Genomic DNA, 12,818 nt, shown 5'->3' with positions numbered 1-12,818 from the left:
ATCAGACACATTCCTTGATCGTGTTAGGCTGGCATTCTCCACTGAATTTTATCCGGACTTTTGAAAAACATCTTAAGTTGACTCTGGCATTGTCGATGGGCACAGCACATGATGACATATATGATGCAGGTTCAAGTGTTGGACTTTGCTGCTTTAGGTAAGACAGTGGTTATTCTTCATTATTCATATTGGCTGCCATGTTGATGGAAAAACAAATCATGCATATTCATGTTATTGATTCTTTATTATAAATATGACGTGTAGACCTACTTTCTAAATATCTGTTTGTTTGCTATGTTGTTTTGACATGAGTGTTATACAGTAGCTAGCACGACCTGTAATGTCTCTTGTATGCAATGCATGGCTTATTTGTATGGAATGCATAGCATAGCAGAAGAGAAAGTGTCTGTGAGAAAAAAGTAAAGTAATGCTTTACTTTCCATAAAAATTAACTTTTTAATTAATTAAGTTACTTTTTTAAGGAGCAACACAATATTTTAACAAGTTACCCAACACTGCTCATAAGTATCCAATTTGAGGAGTGCTACATAGCGCTAAATAGACCATATTCATCTAATGCCATCTTTTATTTTTAATGGGAATGACAGCGTGGCAGTGAGGGATAGACATACCATCTCTTCGATGGCACGAATGGTATAAAGCCGTATAAAGCTAATGTTGTCTGGAGTTCTTTGTATACTGAATGTTCTTGGACAGATATTTTATCAATGTTTTGTCTGCAGAGCGATCCAAAAACACTTTAAACTGCAGAACAGCCCATTGAAGAGACTGTAAGTCTATCCCTCACAGCCTCATTGTCATTCCCATTAAAAAAAGATGGCGCGAGTGTGAATAAGTTCTATGTGCGTCATACAAAGTGCTCTCCAGGTGAAGTGCACAGGAGACTCGAGCTACAATTGATTTCAGTAGAGTTTGACATTAGCAGTTTGCTAAGCTAATTAAACAATACTGTAATAAGCATAAAAATACATAGCACACACAAATATTGCACAAAACAGTCAATTTTTAATTACTTTGATCTCTTTTATCTTAACTTTAGAATGGCCATTGCTAAACTACAAAGGCAGCTTGCTTTTAATGTTGCATGATAGAGTTTGATGTTAGCATATTGCTAAGCTAACAACATAATACTCTAACATAAAAAAAACAAACGCACACACAAATGGGGTAAAATAGTAAAAAAAAAGTTTAATTAGTTTTGACCTAGTTTTTATCAATAATTATTGGTGTTAAATGAATTGTAGATATAGCTACACTGAAGTGTATTTTATTCGGCCTTAGAATTAAAAGACGATATATTAGAAGGTAGCATAATTATGTTGCATACCCTCTGGAACAGCCTTTGCGTTGGGAGCTATGAAGCCTTAAAATGCTGCCTATGTAGGCAGCTCACAAGTTTTTGGAACTGAGCCTGAGACACTACATTTTTCTGACACTTCAATGTAAGCTTTAGTGAAATATGGCTGACATTTCTATAAGGGCACTTTGAGAAAACAATTCCATAGTTACTGAATCAGAGTTCACACTGAGGGGACGCAAGTGATGATTAAGAGAGTAGCCAGTATGGGTCAAAGGATCATCATCTGTCCCTCTCTGTTCTCAGGCTCAATGTGCACAGATCAATACATAATATCTTACAAATTGAATTTGACCTGGATCGACCCAAAGAGGCGGGAGACTTGCTCTGCGATTTGTAGACAGCTTCAGTGTAATTCCCAATGCTCAGCATAGATTGAGTGCATATGGTTGGGTGTATGTGTGCATGTGTGTGTGTGTGTGATGTGTTATTTTGGTGTGTAAATAGGCTTGTGGCATATGGACAATTTGAGAAATGGAGAGAGAGAGAATTATAATACAGCATTAATACACTTACATTCAGTGTTGGGAAACGTTACACACGTTACAGTAACATAACAGGTAACTTATTTACTTACTTTAACAGGTGTGTTACTTGACTTTTTAATGCTGAGAGTCATAATAAGAGTATTTACACAGGAATCACAATCGCTAGTATCAATGTATCACACACTTGAATGTTCTGTTTTCAAAAAAGTTGTCTTAATAATTTTTAATACACTTGTTTCCATAATAACTGTACATTTTATGGAGGTCGCACATGTGGAAATTATTTTCATTTACCAGCAGTATTTAAAATTTTTTTTTAAAGAAAAAGCTTTTAAAATAGAAATAAGAAATCTTCCTATTTGTAATGTGGGATAAGTATATTTACACAGGAATCACAATCACAAGAAACAATGTATCATGAACTCGAACATATTTGTCAAAAATAATAATAATAATAATTTGTCGTAATTTTCCTTTTTTTTTCTTTTTTTTTGTGCACAACAAATGCAATACGCAAATGTAACTTAACGGTGTTAATTTAATACATTACATAAACAAAAGTAATCTGATTACGTTATGCATGTTATAATGTAACTCGTTTCCCCCAACGCTGCTCCTATTCACAAATACACTTGATGATTCCCGTATGAATGACCTCAAGAGGTTAAATACAAAGTTCCTGTTTCTAACTTCCTTTTTCATCACTCAAAACATGCCTGTTTTACATTAGTTCCAGTCTGACACAGATCTTGGAGATAGAAAATGTAAGAGAGGGATTATTTGTGTAAATGTCTGTGTTGTTTCTCAATCCAAATCCATGTAGTTGGTTAAAGCAACCAACGTCACGAAACTGAATGAGGGTGAAGACGTTGAAGCAAGTCAACTGAATAAACGTATATTCCGTGCCTTTGAATGCATACATATATATGTGTCTATAGTCTAGTGTGCGTATCTGTGTGTTTGTAAATGTGAAACTGGCTGGCTTCCAACGAAGCGCCTGTAGGGCTTTTTTTGTGTGAAATGACAGGGCTGCTTTTTCTCTGAAGCTGTGCTCTGCAGTGTTTACAAGAAACAGTTTCTAATCATGTGTAGAACATGATTTGAAGAGAAAGAGAGAGAGAGAGAGAGAGAGAGAGAGAGAGAGAGAGAGAGAGAGACATGCACAGTTATCAGTGCAATCTCCATTAGTGTTGTCAAAAGTACGGTACTTTGGTACCAAGTCGGTACTAAAATAAAAAAAGATGTAACGATACTAGTGTTTTGGTAGTACCGAGCACCGACTTAATTCGGTACCCGCACACTGTCTTATTGACACACAACTGCTTTCAAATGCTCACACGCTTATTTGAGTGTGCACTCTGTTACTCCTTTTACACTGAAATGCACAACTTATCAAATTAAAATCGTTATATGTCCTAGTGTAATTATTAAACTGCGACATGCTGCAATCTTAGTCTGTATGAGCTGCATGAGCTTTAAATGAGTGTGTGAAGCAGACCGCTCATACACTGGAAACTCCACAGACTATGAGAATCATTCACGTTGTATGAGAGATGACAGAGCAGAGCACTAATCAACTCTGCATTATTTTTATATAATTTATATAATTAAGTCACAGCATCTGTGCTTCAACGATCACACAGGGCCATGTAGCGAACTGTTTATCCAGAGAATTTAAACTTCCATCAAAAATACATGTCAAAATAAAAGCATAATTCATAATAAAAGATAAACGCCTGAAATTGAAGAAATTGCAACAGAAATATATTATAGTTGTATAGTAAAATGTAATCCTCACTGCAGAAATAATAATAATAATTATTATTATTATAATAAATAATGATTAATGAATAATGATTTTATTTTTTATTTTTTTATTAGACACAATTTTGATAATTAAATTCAATTAAACTTTAAAACATGGAATTCTGGAAATATAATTAAAAAAAAAAAATTTAAAAAAGGAAAAAAAAGGATTTGGGGAAATAAATTAAACAGATTTCAGTAGGGCCCTGCTTAAAAACAAACAAGTGTTAAGTGTGTTCAATAGGACATTATCATATTAGCACATTTTTTCTGCGGTATCGAAATTGGTATTGAGAACCATGAAATTTCACTGGTATCAGTACTGACTACTGAAGTTTTGGTACAGTGACTACACTAATCTCCAGTATGGCTCTGTTTGGGTTCACAGAAACTGTATCGAGTCATTTCGTAAATAGCCATGTCTGAGTGAGATGCATTTCTCAGGGTTAAAGCGGGACAATGTTAATTGTCGGCGATGCTTGCAATCTGCTGTCAAGACCAGCCTAGACCAGCATGAATTTTCTATGATGTTTCAAGCTGGTTTGGAACTGGTGGACTATTCTAGCTGGCTTGTTCTGCATTAGAAGAAATGGGATTTCATATTGCCGGTTGCATTCGGGTTGTTTCTGCATATGTGTGCCAAGGTTAAAGGCACATTCATTTGAGTCTATCCAGTTGACATCTTGCAATCGATTGAACAGAGAGGCTCTTGGCCAAGCAACATACCTACTCCCATGAGTCTTGGAGCACGGAGTCACACCAGTCGCCGATGTTTGAAAGATCTCTTCTGCCCTGGCCCACTTAACAAAATCCCTATTGATTGAACCTCCCCCCTTTGTAAAGAAAGGCGAAGGCAGCACTCCAGGAGTCTTGACTGATCCTTCTATAAACAATTAAATTCAACTGAGAAGTGTTTATTTTGAAGCCTGGTGAATGTTCCTGATGCCAAAGGCCTTTCTTCTAGTCCACGGGGACTGAATACTGTATGATGGATATTCAGTCTCTGGAGAAGGCATGCCTGAAAGTGTTAGAGATGCGCATCAGTACCGGAGGAGACAGCAAGAATTATTACATAACTGCATTTCCAAAACATTGATTAAAACATTTTACTTTTAATTTTGAGATTGGTGATGGCTATTTTTGGGTGGCAATTTGCGGTGTGATTGGTTATAGTTGGGATAGTGCCACAAAAACGGGGTATGCAACATATGCACTGCATAGTGGTGCCATACAAAGTGGGACAATGAATCAGTCCCAAAAGATGGGATGACAAAACGTTAAAAGGTGCGCAAATGTTGATATTGCATACAACCCATGGAATGGACAGCTGTGCGCCTAGCAGCACCTACGCCAACACTGAAACTGAGAAAAATGTAGATACATGAATGTAGATAGTGGTAATGCACTGATTAGATATGTGCATTAATCTGAGCAAAGTTGAGTCAAACCCTTCTGTCACAGGACACCTCATGTTCTTAACGGCCTGTCTACACTAGACGCAACCGATGTCATATCGTGTGGCGCTGCAATGGCTTGAGGCTGGGACATGTAGAAGCAAATGTTTTAAAACGATGACGTGCACAGTCAATCAGCTGTGAGCTCGAGAAGACATCAGCAACAGCAGTTTTTTTTTTTCAGAGTGTCTTCAAATGGTCGGAGCTCAGTCACATCCAGTGAAGACATCCTCATTAATTATAATGCAACCTGGTCTCAGAATCAAGCTTTTTTGCTAAATTATTTTTATGTTGCTTGTTGTTCATTACATATCGCCGCAGTTTCCTGGTGAAATAAACATTAGAGATGCAAGAACAACAGTGGCTTTTATTAACTTTCACACAAATCACGAGTATAACCAACTAAATTTATAAGGTTGCTCATGTGTAATTAAATTGTGCAGTAGCTCAACTGATACGGCGTTGCACTAGGAATGCAAAGGACAAGAGCATAGGAGTTGACGCAAGAGCTGAAAGTGTCATAGAAGCACCACAAAATAACGTGGTTGCATTTTTTAGTTCACATTTGCTTTTTATGACACTATCAGTCAGGTTTAGGTTTAAGGTTTAGGGTAAGGATGTAGGTTTTATTCATTTAAAAGTTGAGAGAGCATTAAACCTCAAAAAACTCATATGTATGCGAGAACATTTAATTAGCTTTTTTAGCATGACATAGTGAACATTTCATCTCGTAATTGCCACGATACATGAAATTAAACACGTATAATGATTTGTTATCAAACTGTTGGCACAGTCATGTAATTTGAATAAGATCAGGCAGTTATAATAAGAGGAATTTGCTTTTGACGCATCACTACGCCGCACTCGTGTCCATTGTAAACAGGGTGTAAGAGACCCAGTTTCTAAAATTTCTACAATTTGCATTCGACAATGTCTGGAAAAGGTTTAACCTACATACAGGATGCAGTTCTTGCATTCATAAACATCTAGACGGTATGCATCAGAATGAAATGGTAAAGAACAAAATGCAGGGGTCTTGAGATATGTAAGCATAGCTTCACATCCAATCAGACATTACATCCAATTGCAATACAGCCTCCAATTTATAAGCCTGTCAGCTGCCTCTCATTGTTCGCATACTTCCGTGTTTTCACCCCCCATCCCACCCCATCTCCATCAGTTTAGGTCCTGTCCTGGGCGGGGGTAAGCTCCACTCCCCTGCCGTCATCACCTCCGGCAGGATCTGATGGTTCAGACAACATCAGAGCACTGAACCATAGCACAAGGCTCACACCAAATTATATAAGTATCTTTTCTTTCGTAATATTCCAATATTCTTGAGCCTTTCTGTTAGAAATATTTTTCTTACAATCACGACAATAAAACAGTGAGATGTAATGCAATGACCAAAGATATCCTTTTCACCTTTGTGTACATAGACCAACAATTAACTGTTATCCCACTCACCTCAACCCCAAATCGAGTATTCGAGCAGTCAAAATAACCAAAATGCATATCCTTAGAAAGAGTAGGTAATCAAAGTAATAGATATAACAACAAAAGCGGCTGTTTGAAGTAAACTCTTACTGTACTGATTATGTGTTATTTTGGCAGAGATAGCCTCTGTATGATGCAACTTTCAAGGGTTCCTCTAAATGAAGAGGAGATCTTGCAATGGTGGAGACACTGTATACACATAAACATCTATAAAATGCCCCCAGAGAGAACATATACCTGTATTGCACAAAATAGCCTTGAGTTACCCTTTAAAAGTGTACACACACCCCATGTTTTCGTATGGCTGACATTTTGAAGGTGTCCAAGTATTTTGACAGATGACAGAGCTGTCCCAGCGATTATCAGCCAGAAAAGGCACACCCGGGTGGGGGTGGATAACGAGGATGGGGGGTTGTAAAGCTGACACATAAACATCAGCTGAATTCCAGACAGTCATACTCGCTGATACAGACAGTGAGTTAGAGGGGGCCCCATGGTGTGGATGATACTGTTTTGGTCGCATTCTCTCTCTCTCTCTCTCTCTCTCTCTCTCTCTCTCTCTCTCTCCTCTCTCTCTCTCTCTCTCTCTCTCTCTCGGCTTCTCTTTCAGTTAGTAACATAAGTGAACACACTACAAAACAAATCACACTTCATTGCAATACCCAGAAGAGTGTGCCCAGATGACACTTCTTTGATTGCAACTTGATAGGAAACCACTGACTCATATAATTCATTCAGAGGGTCATCTACAAGAAGCTAGAGTGAAAATTTCCAGAGGAATTACGATCATGATTGCAGCATTCCATGTACTGCAAAAAATTTCCTTAATCAGTATTTCTAAAAACATGCATCAGTGTCGGCACACTGTTGTTGCTCCCAAAAATTAACGTGGCATTTCGAGCTACATGCTCTTAATGTTTTTTTTTTTTTTTTTTAAGATTTTAATCCGTATTTGTCATATATAGTCTTTATTTAGTTTATGTCCTGTAAAAATATCTTAACTTGCTTAAAACAAGATTCATTTACTTAAGAAGCAAAATTGTGCAAGATATTTTATATTATATATAATTATTTAAGATATTATATTCACAGAATCTTGAGTTATGCAACTGAGGTAGAACAATGGGGAAAAAAATAATAATACAAATAATAATAGTAAATGTTATTGTTGTTGTTATTATTATTAATAACCAAATTAATAAATAACAATTAAGAATATTTTAATTTCCAATTATTATTTGTATGAAATTTTCATAAAAATAATTTTATTATTATTATAAATATTATATATAATTATAGTAATTTATATGTACTGTATATAATGTGATTAGATTATTAAATAACAATTAGATATATTATACAAGTATAATAATTTATACAAACACACACACACATGTATATGTATATAAATATAATAAATGAATAAATAATAGTTAAGAAAATAACTGGTATGTAAATGTACAGTAATTAGACATGTTCTCTGAAAACAAGCCTACTTAGACAATATTGCCTCTCAAGTTAATTTATATTTTTAAAGATATTTAAAAATATCAAAAGGTCAAAAATACTGATTAATTTGTATTATTTATTTATTTTTAATTTATATATATATTTATTGTTTCTTTTTTTTTTCTTTTTTTTTTGCAGTGTGCATACATTTTCAGATTGTCTTGCAGAATAAACTGAGAAGAGAGAGCAGCAAAGGTCAGATGACAGTTGGAGGTGAAATGTCACTGGGCTGTACTGAAGAACAGGCTTTGCTCTTGTCCTGCTTATTGATCTAGGCTGCAAAGAGCCTTCAGGGTCTTAATGGCACTAGCACTATAAAATTAACAAGCAATCACACAAAATTCCTGGTAAAGAAGACATGTATAACTGCCTTTGTTTATGGCCCAGTTATCGCATTATAATAGACTGCTTTTTAAAATAAACTTTTCTTCATCTATACATTTCTTCACTGAGCACTGTGCTGCACTCTCTGATTGCACTGCATATTTTTATTTCTGTATTCTTTATTCATTTTTAATCATTTTTACTTTTTTACATTTATTTTATTTTTTATTCTTATTTCTTGTTCTTAACAGGTTTAAGTTTTATTTTCATGTATCTTCTATTTTCTTTATCCTTTTTATGTAAAGCAGTTTGAATTGCCACTGTGTATGAAATGTGCTATATAAATAAACTTGCCTTTTGCTGTACAGTGATGTGAAATGTAAGCGCAGCGTAGTTCTAGCAGGAAGACTAGCAGCTGTACATCATCGCACCATTAGCTAGGTAACTCCTAGCCAATCACATGTAAGCCAATGCTTTATTAGTCTGCTCACAATTTATCACATTGCTGTTTCAGTGTGCTAACACGGCAACCTCCACCACCCCACCACTACCAGTTGAGTCCCGTCCTGCACGTCTCCTATCTCCGGCAGGATATGACGGTTCCAGTACAACTTCTTCGGACTGCCAGACGGGGCTTACGCCAAAGAGAGACATTACATTTCTGTTTTATATTCATCAAATAAATGTCATCTTAAATTTCACTCAGGTCTGCGAGTCTTCCTGATAGAAATGATATTACAAAGACGGCTTTGTACGTTTATTAAACATCTCCTTTTGTGTTCCACAGAAGAAAGAAAGTCACACGGTGTTGAAACAACATGAGATTGAGTAAAAGATGACAGAACTAATTTTTGGATGAACTGACCCTTTAAAAGACTGCCTTGCCAAAAAAAAAAAAAAAAAAAAGAAGGTTCTCTGAGAAGAAGACAGTGCCTTTCCAAACATTGGGCCATGGCTCTCGTGTAGCATACTGTATCTGAGCGAGCACTCTAAAGTTCATTCCCTCCTTTGTTTATTTTCTGTCTTCGGCAGCTGTTCTCACTCGCTCTCTCTGTGCGTGAAATGACGTCAAAAGACAACGATTCGCAAGAGCACCATCAGGGCTCCTTCTTTCAGTCTGTTACCATAGCAGCCGTTCCTAGTTCCTGCCAGAGTGAGGTTTCCTGTGTTCATTCATTTATTTTCTCTCTCTATTTCTGTCTCTCGCTCCTTTATTTTTTTATTTTATTTTTTATTTTTTTTTTTGAGGCCTTAGCCGAATTTAAAGCACTCTGTTTACAGAACCATAAAATGATCTCTGCACACACTGAGTTGAAGGATTTTGGCTGAATGGAATCTAGTGCTGTTTCAAATTTGGCCACAAAATCTTTAATGTAATTTGCGTGAATGACAATTACAAATAGATTTGTACATTTTCTGAAGAGTGGTGCATGCATATGCAAAAGTTGCCACCATGATACCAGGGTATTTTCTATGCAGATGCTAAGGTGTTCTGAGTGATTGCTAGGGCAATGCTAAAGTGGCTGCTAGGGTAATCTGGGTGGTTGCCCACAAATAGATTGTTTAATTTTTGGAAGAAAATTTGAGTTAAGTTATGCCAAGTATAATGTCAGGGCTTTGCTATATGGTTGCTAAGGTGTTGAGTGGTTGCTAAGTGGCTATTTACTGGCCAAAGTTTAAAAAAACAAAAAACAAAACAAAAAACACCACAGATCTCTATTATTTTCGGTTCAATGTAGGTCAGTTGTCTTCGCCGTGTCCACCAGGCGAAGATCGTAAAACTTACTGAGGGATTATGCTTACTTTTTAGGTTTAGCACTAGTGCTGGTGAACTGAACAAAATTATTATCACTACATGAGTTAAAAGCGTCACTGTTTAAGATTGTTCTCTAGAAATTGAACAACTAGATGGTCACAGAGTGCAAACAAAATAATATTTCATGTTTTTAATGGTCGCATTCATTGTAATGCGCAACCAGCACGCAGCATTGAAGGAGGATTTCCGTGACTCTAAACGGCAACCCGCTAATGTACAAGCTGCGAAATTTATCAATAGCAAAGCAAACATCAGATTCTTTGTTGCAACACTGCTTGTAGGCGGAATTTACACTTATCGCATATGTGCAAATGCCATAAAATTTGTCGCCGTATATCATTTTTGATCACGAATGTGAGCAAAACAGTAGCCAGATTACAGCCATGGTCAAGTAATAGCATGCCTCTCGTTGACAAACAGCACAATTTGAAATAATGTTCACATGCATCGCATAAATGGTGTGGCACAAATTACGCACCTACATTTCATACTTAAGGTTAGAGGTTTGTTCAAAGTAATAGCGACAGTGCTGCTAGCCTTTCTTCATAATCACAACTCTTCTCGTGTGACCTGCAGCCCACTCTTATTAGACCTGACACATCTAGAACATTTCAAACAATTACACCCTTCAAGCACAGTGCAAGGGACGGCACCTTTTGCACAATGCAGGTCATCCCCTGATATCTATTATGCAGATAAGGAAACCGTTTCATGCTAACCTGAAGGGTGATGCACTTTATGGTAGCCACAAGGGGCTCTCTAATCAATGCCTGCACATGTCGCATTAGTAGCTTCGCTTTTCCAAGGCCACTGGATTCAGCTGCACAGATAAAGGATTTAAGTGATTACATCAGGCTTTCAGGGCCTGTGTTTCTCCTTACAAGTGAAGGCATTGCTGGAGATGCTTCGGTTACAGGTATGCGTGGGTTGGCTGTATTTTCCACTCAGTCAAACCTCAAGCATGTTGAAGTCTCACTGTGAGGCACGAGACTGCAACCACAGCATGTGTTAGTTAACATGGTTGCACTAGGTCTCCTGGATTTCTGGATGCTGTTTGCTAGTCTTTTGCAGGGGTGTTCCCTTGGTATTTAACACTCTGTCAAACCTCAAGGATGTCGGAAGTCTTGCCGTGAGGCACAGTGTTAGTTAAAAGTGAAGTGTGTCCTTTCAATATTTTTTTCTATCCCAGCTTATTATGCAGAGTAAGTAAGCCATTCGTAGGTTAATTTTCACGAAAGGTTTCAACAATGTGGCGCTATCAAAACAACGTTCTGTTTATGTGAGAATTTAACACGCAACAGCAACCAGCCCGACACAGCAACATTCGCTAAATCAATGCCGTGAGTTTGGGGCGGGGCTATCTGTTTTTTGAGCAATGGAGGCCAGGGGGTGTGTTTGGGAAACTTGTTTGAAAATGATCAATATTTTTACTATTCCATTTGGTGACGCTAGTGGAACAGAAATGATACACATTAGCTTTATAAACCCCATGAAATCACTTTACAAGCGCAGTTTTCTTTCCTGTGTTGATGTATTTCCAATTGAAACAGGAAGTTTGGGCAGAACATATCAAAAGGCTAATTGTTTTTTTGTTTTTTTTTAAATAGCCAATAGAGTTAAGTTATATCAGAGCAATGGCCCATGATTTGCTACTTGCTTGTCAGTAGCAGGCAGCATTATATTCTCATTCTAGAGAGCATTTGGCTGGACAAAAGATCACTGTGCAAGATGTCATCAATATTTTTGGTCCTTTTTCCAGAAGAGGAAGACTGTAAATTTTAAATGCATATACTTGCTAAAAGTGAATTTTGCCAACGTTTAAGGCCTGAGTATACTTCGGTTGTCCGCTTTGCTGACTGCTCACACACACAGTATGTGTGACGCAAATTTCGTCATCAGTCCAGATTTTCTCGACCCGCAGGTTCTCATTTGTGCACATTATTGGCACATGCACTGGCCATTGACTGTACTAAAAGAGTATTACAAAGCAGTTGTAGTAGGCATGCATCGAACGCATTTGTATTCGCTCGCAGTCAGAAGAGTATACTCAGAAAGGCAACGCGGTCGGCCAGTTGTGATCCGATCCGGAATGGAAAAAAGTATACTCAGGCCTTTAGGAGCACACTAGCATATATTGTAAATAGCCTCAAATAGTGTCTGTCCAAATAATAGTCACTGTACCAAAATTTCAGTAGTCGGTACCGATACCATTGAAATTTCACGGTTCTCGATACCAATTGCGTTACCACAGCAAAAGTATGCTAATATGACAATGTGCTATTGAACACACCAGTTTAGTTATTTTTTATTATTTAATAATTAATTTAATAATTATAGTTTAACAATAATTATTATTTTCCAGAACATTTTTTGAAGTTTAATTTAATTTCATCATCAAAATGGTGTCTAATCAATAAATTATTTTAAAATATACTTTTAACAAGTGAAAATAGAACTTTTCAACATGTCATTGCAATTTTTTTTTTTTTTTTTTGCTAATCTTTTATTCAACAGCTGTCTTGCTTGTGATATATTGCTTAGTTATT

General features: G+C 36.7%; 1 long non-coding RNA gene across 1 annotated transcript in view; it reads right to left on the bottom strand.

Moving 5' to 3' along the window:
• LOC127439206 (uncharacterized) overlaps positions 1-4,505 on the bottom strand; it is a 34,513-nt gene extending 30,008 nt beyond the window's left edge. Inside the window, exon 1 of the long non-coding RNA XR_007896868.1 lies at positions 4,399-4,505. This is a non-coding gene — a long non-coding RNA (uncharacterized LOC127439206). The remainder of the gene's footprint in view (positions 1-4,398) is intronic.
• Positions 4,506-12,818: the final 8,313 nt, after the last annotated feature.

This window comes from Myxocyprinus asiaticus, chromosome 50, assembly GCF_019703515.2.
Source record: "Myxocyprinus asiaticus isolate MX2 ecotype Aquarium Trade chromosome 50, UBuf_Myxa_2, whole genome shotgun sequence".
Lineage (NCBI taxonomy): Eukaryota > Metazoa > Chordata > Actinopteri > Cypriniformes > Catostomidae > Myxocyprinus > Myxocyprinus asiaticus.
The sequence above is the reverse complement of the archived record's forward strand: the minus strand, read 5'-3'. Positions and strand labels throughout refer to the sequence as shown.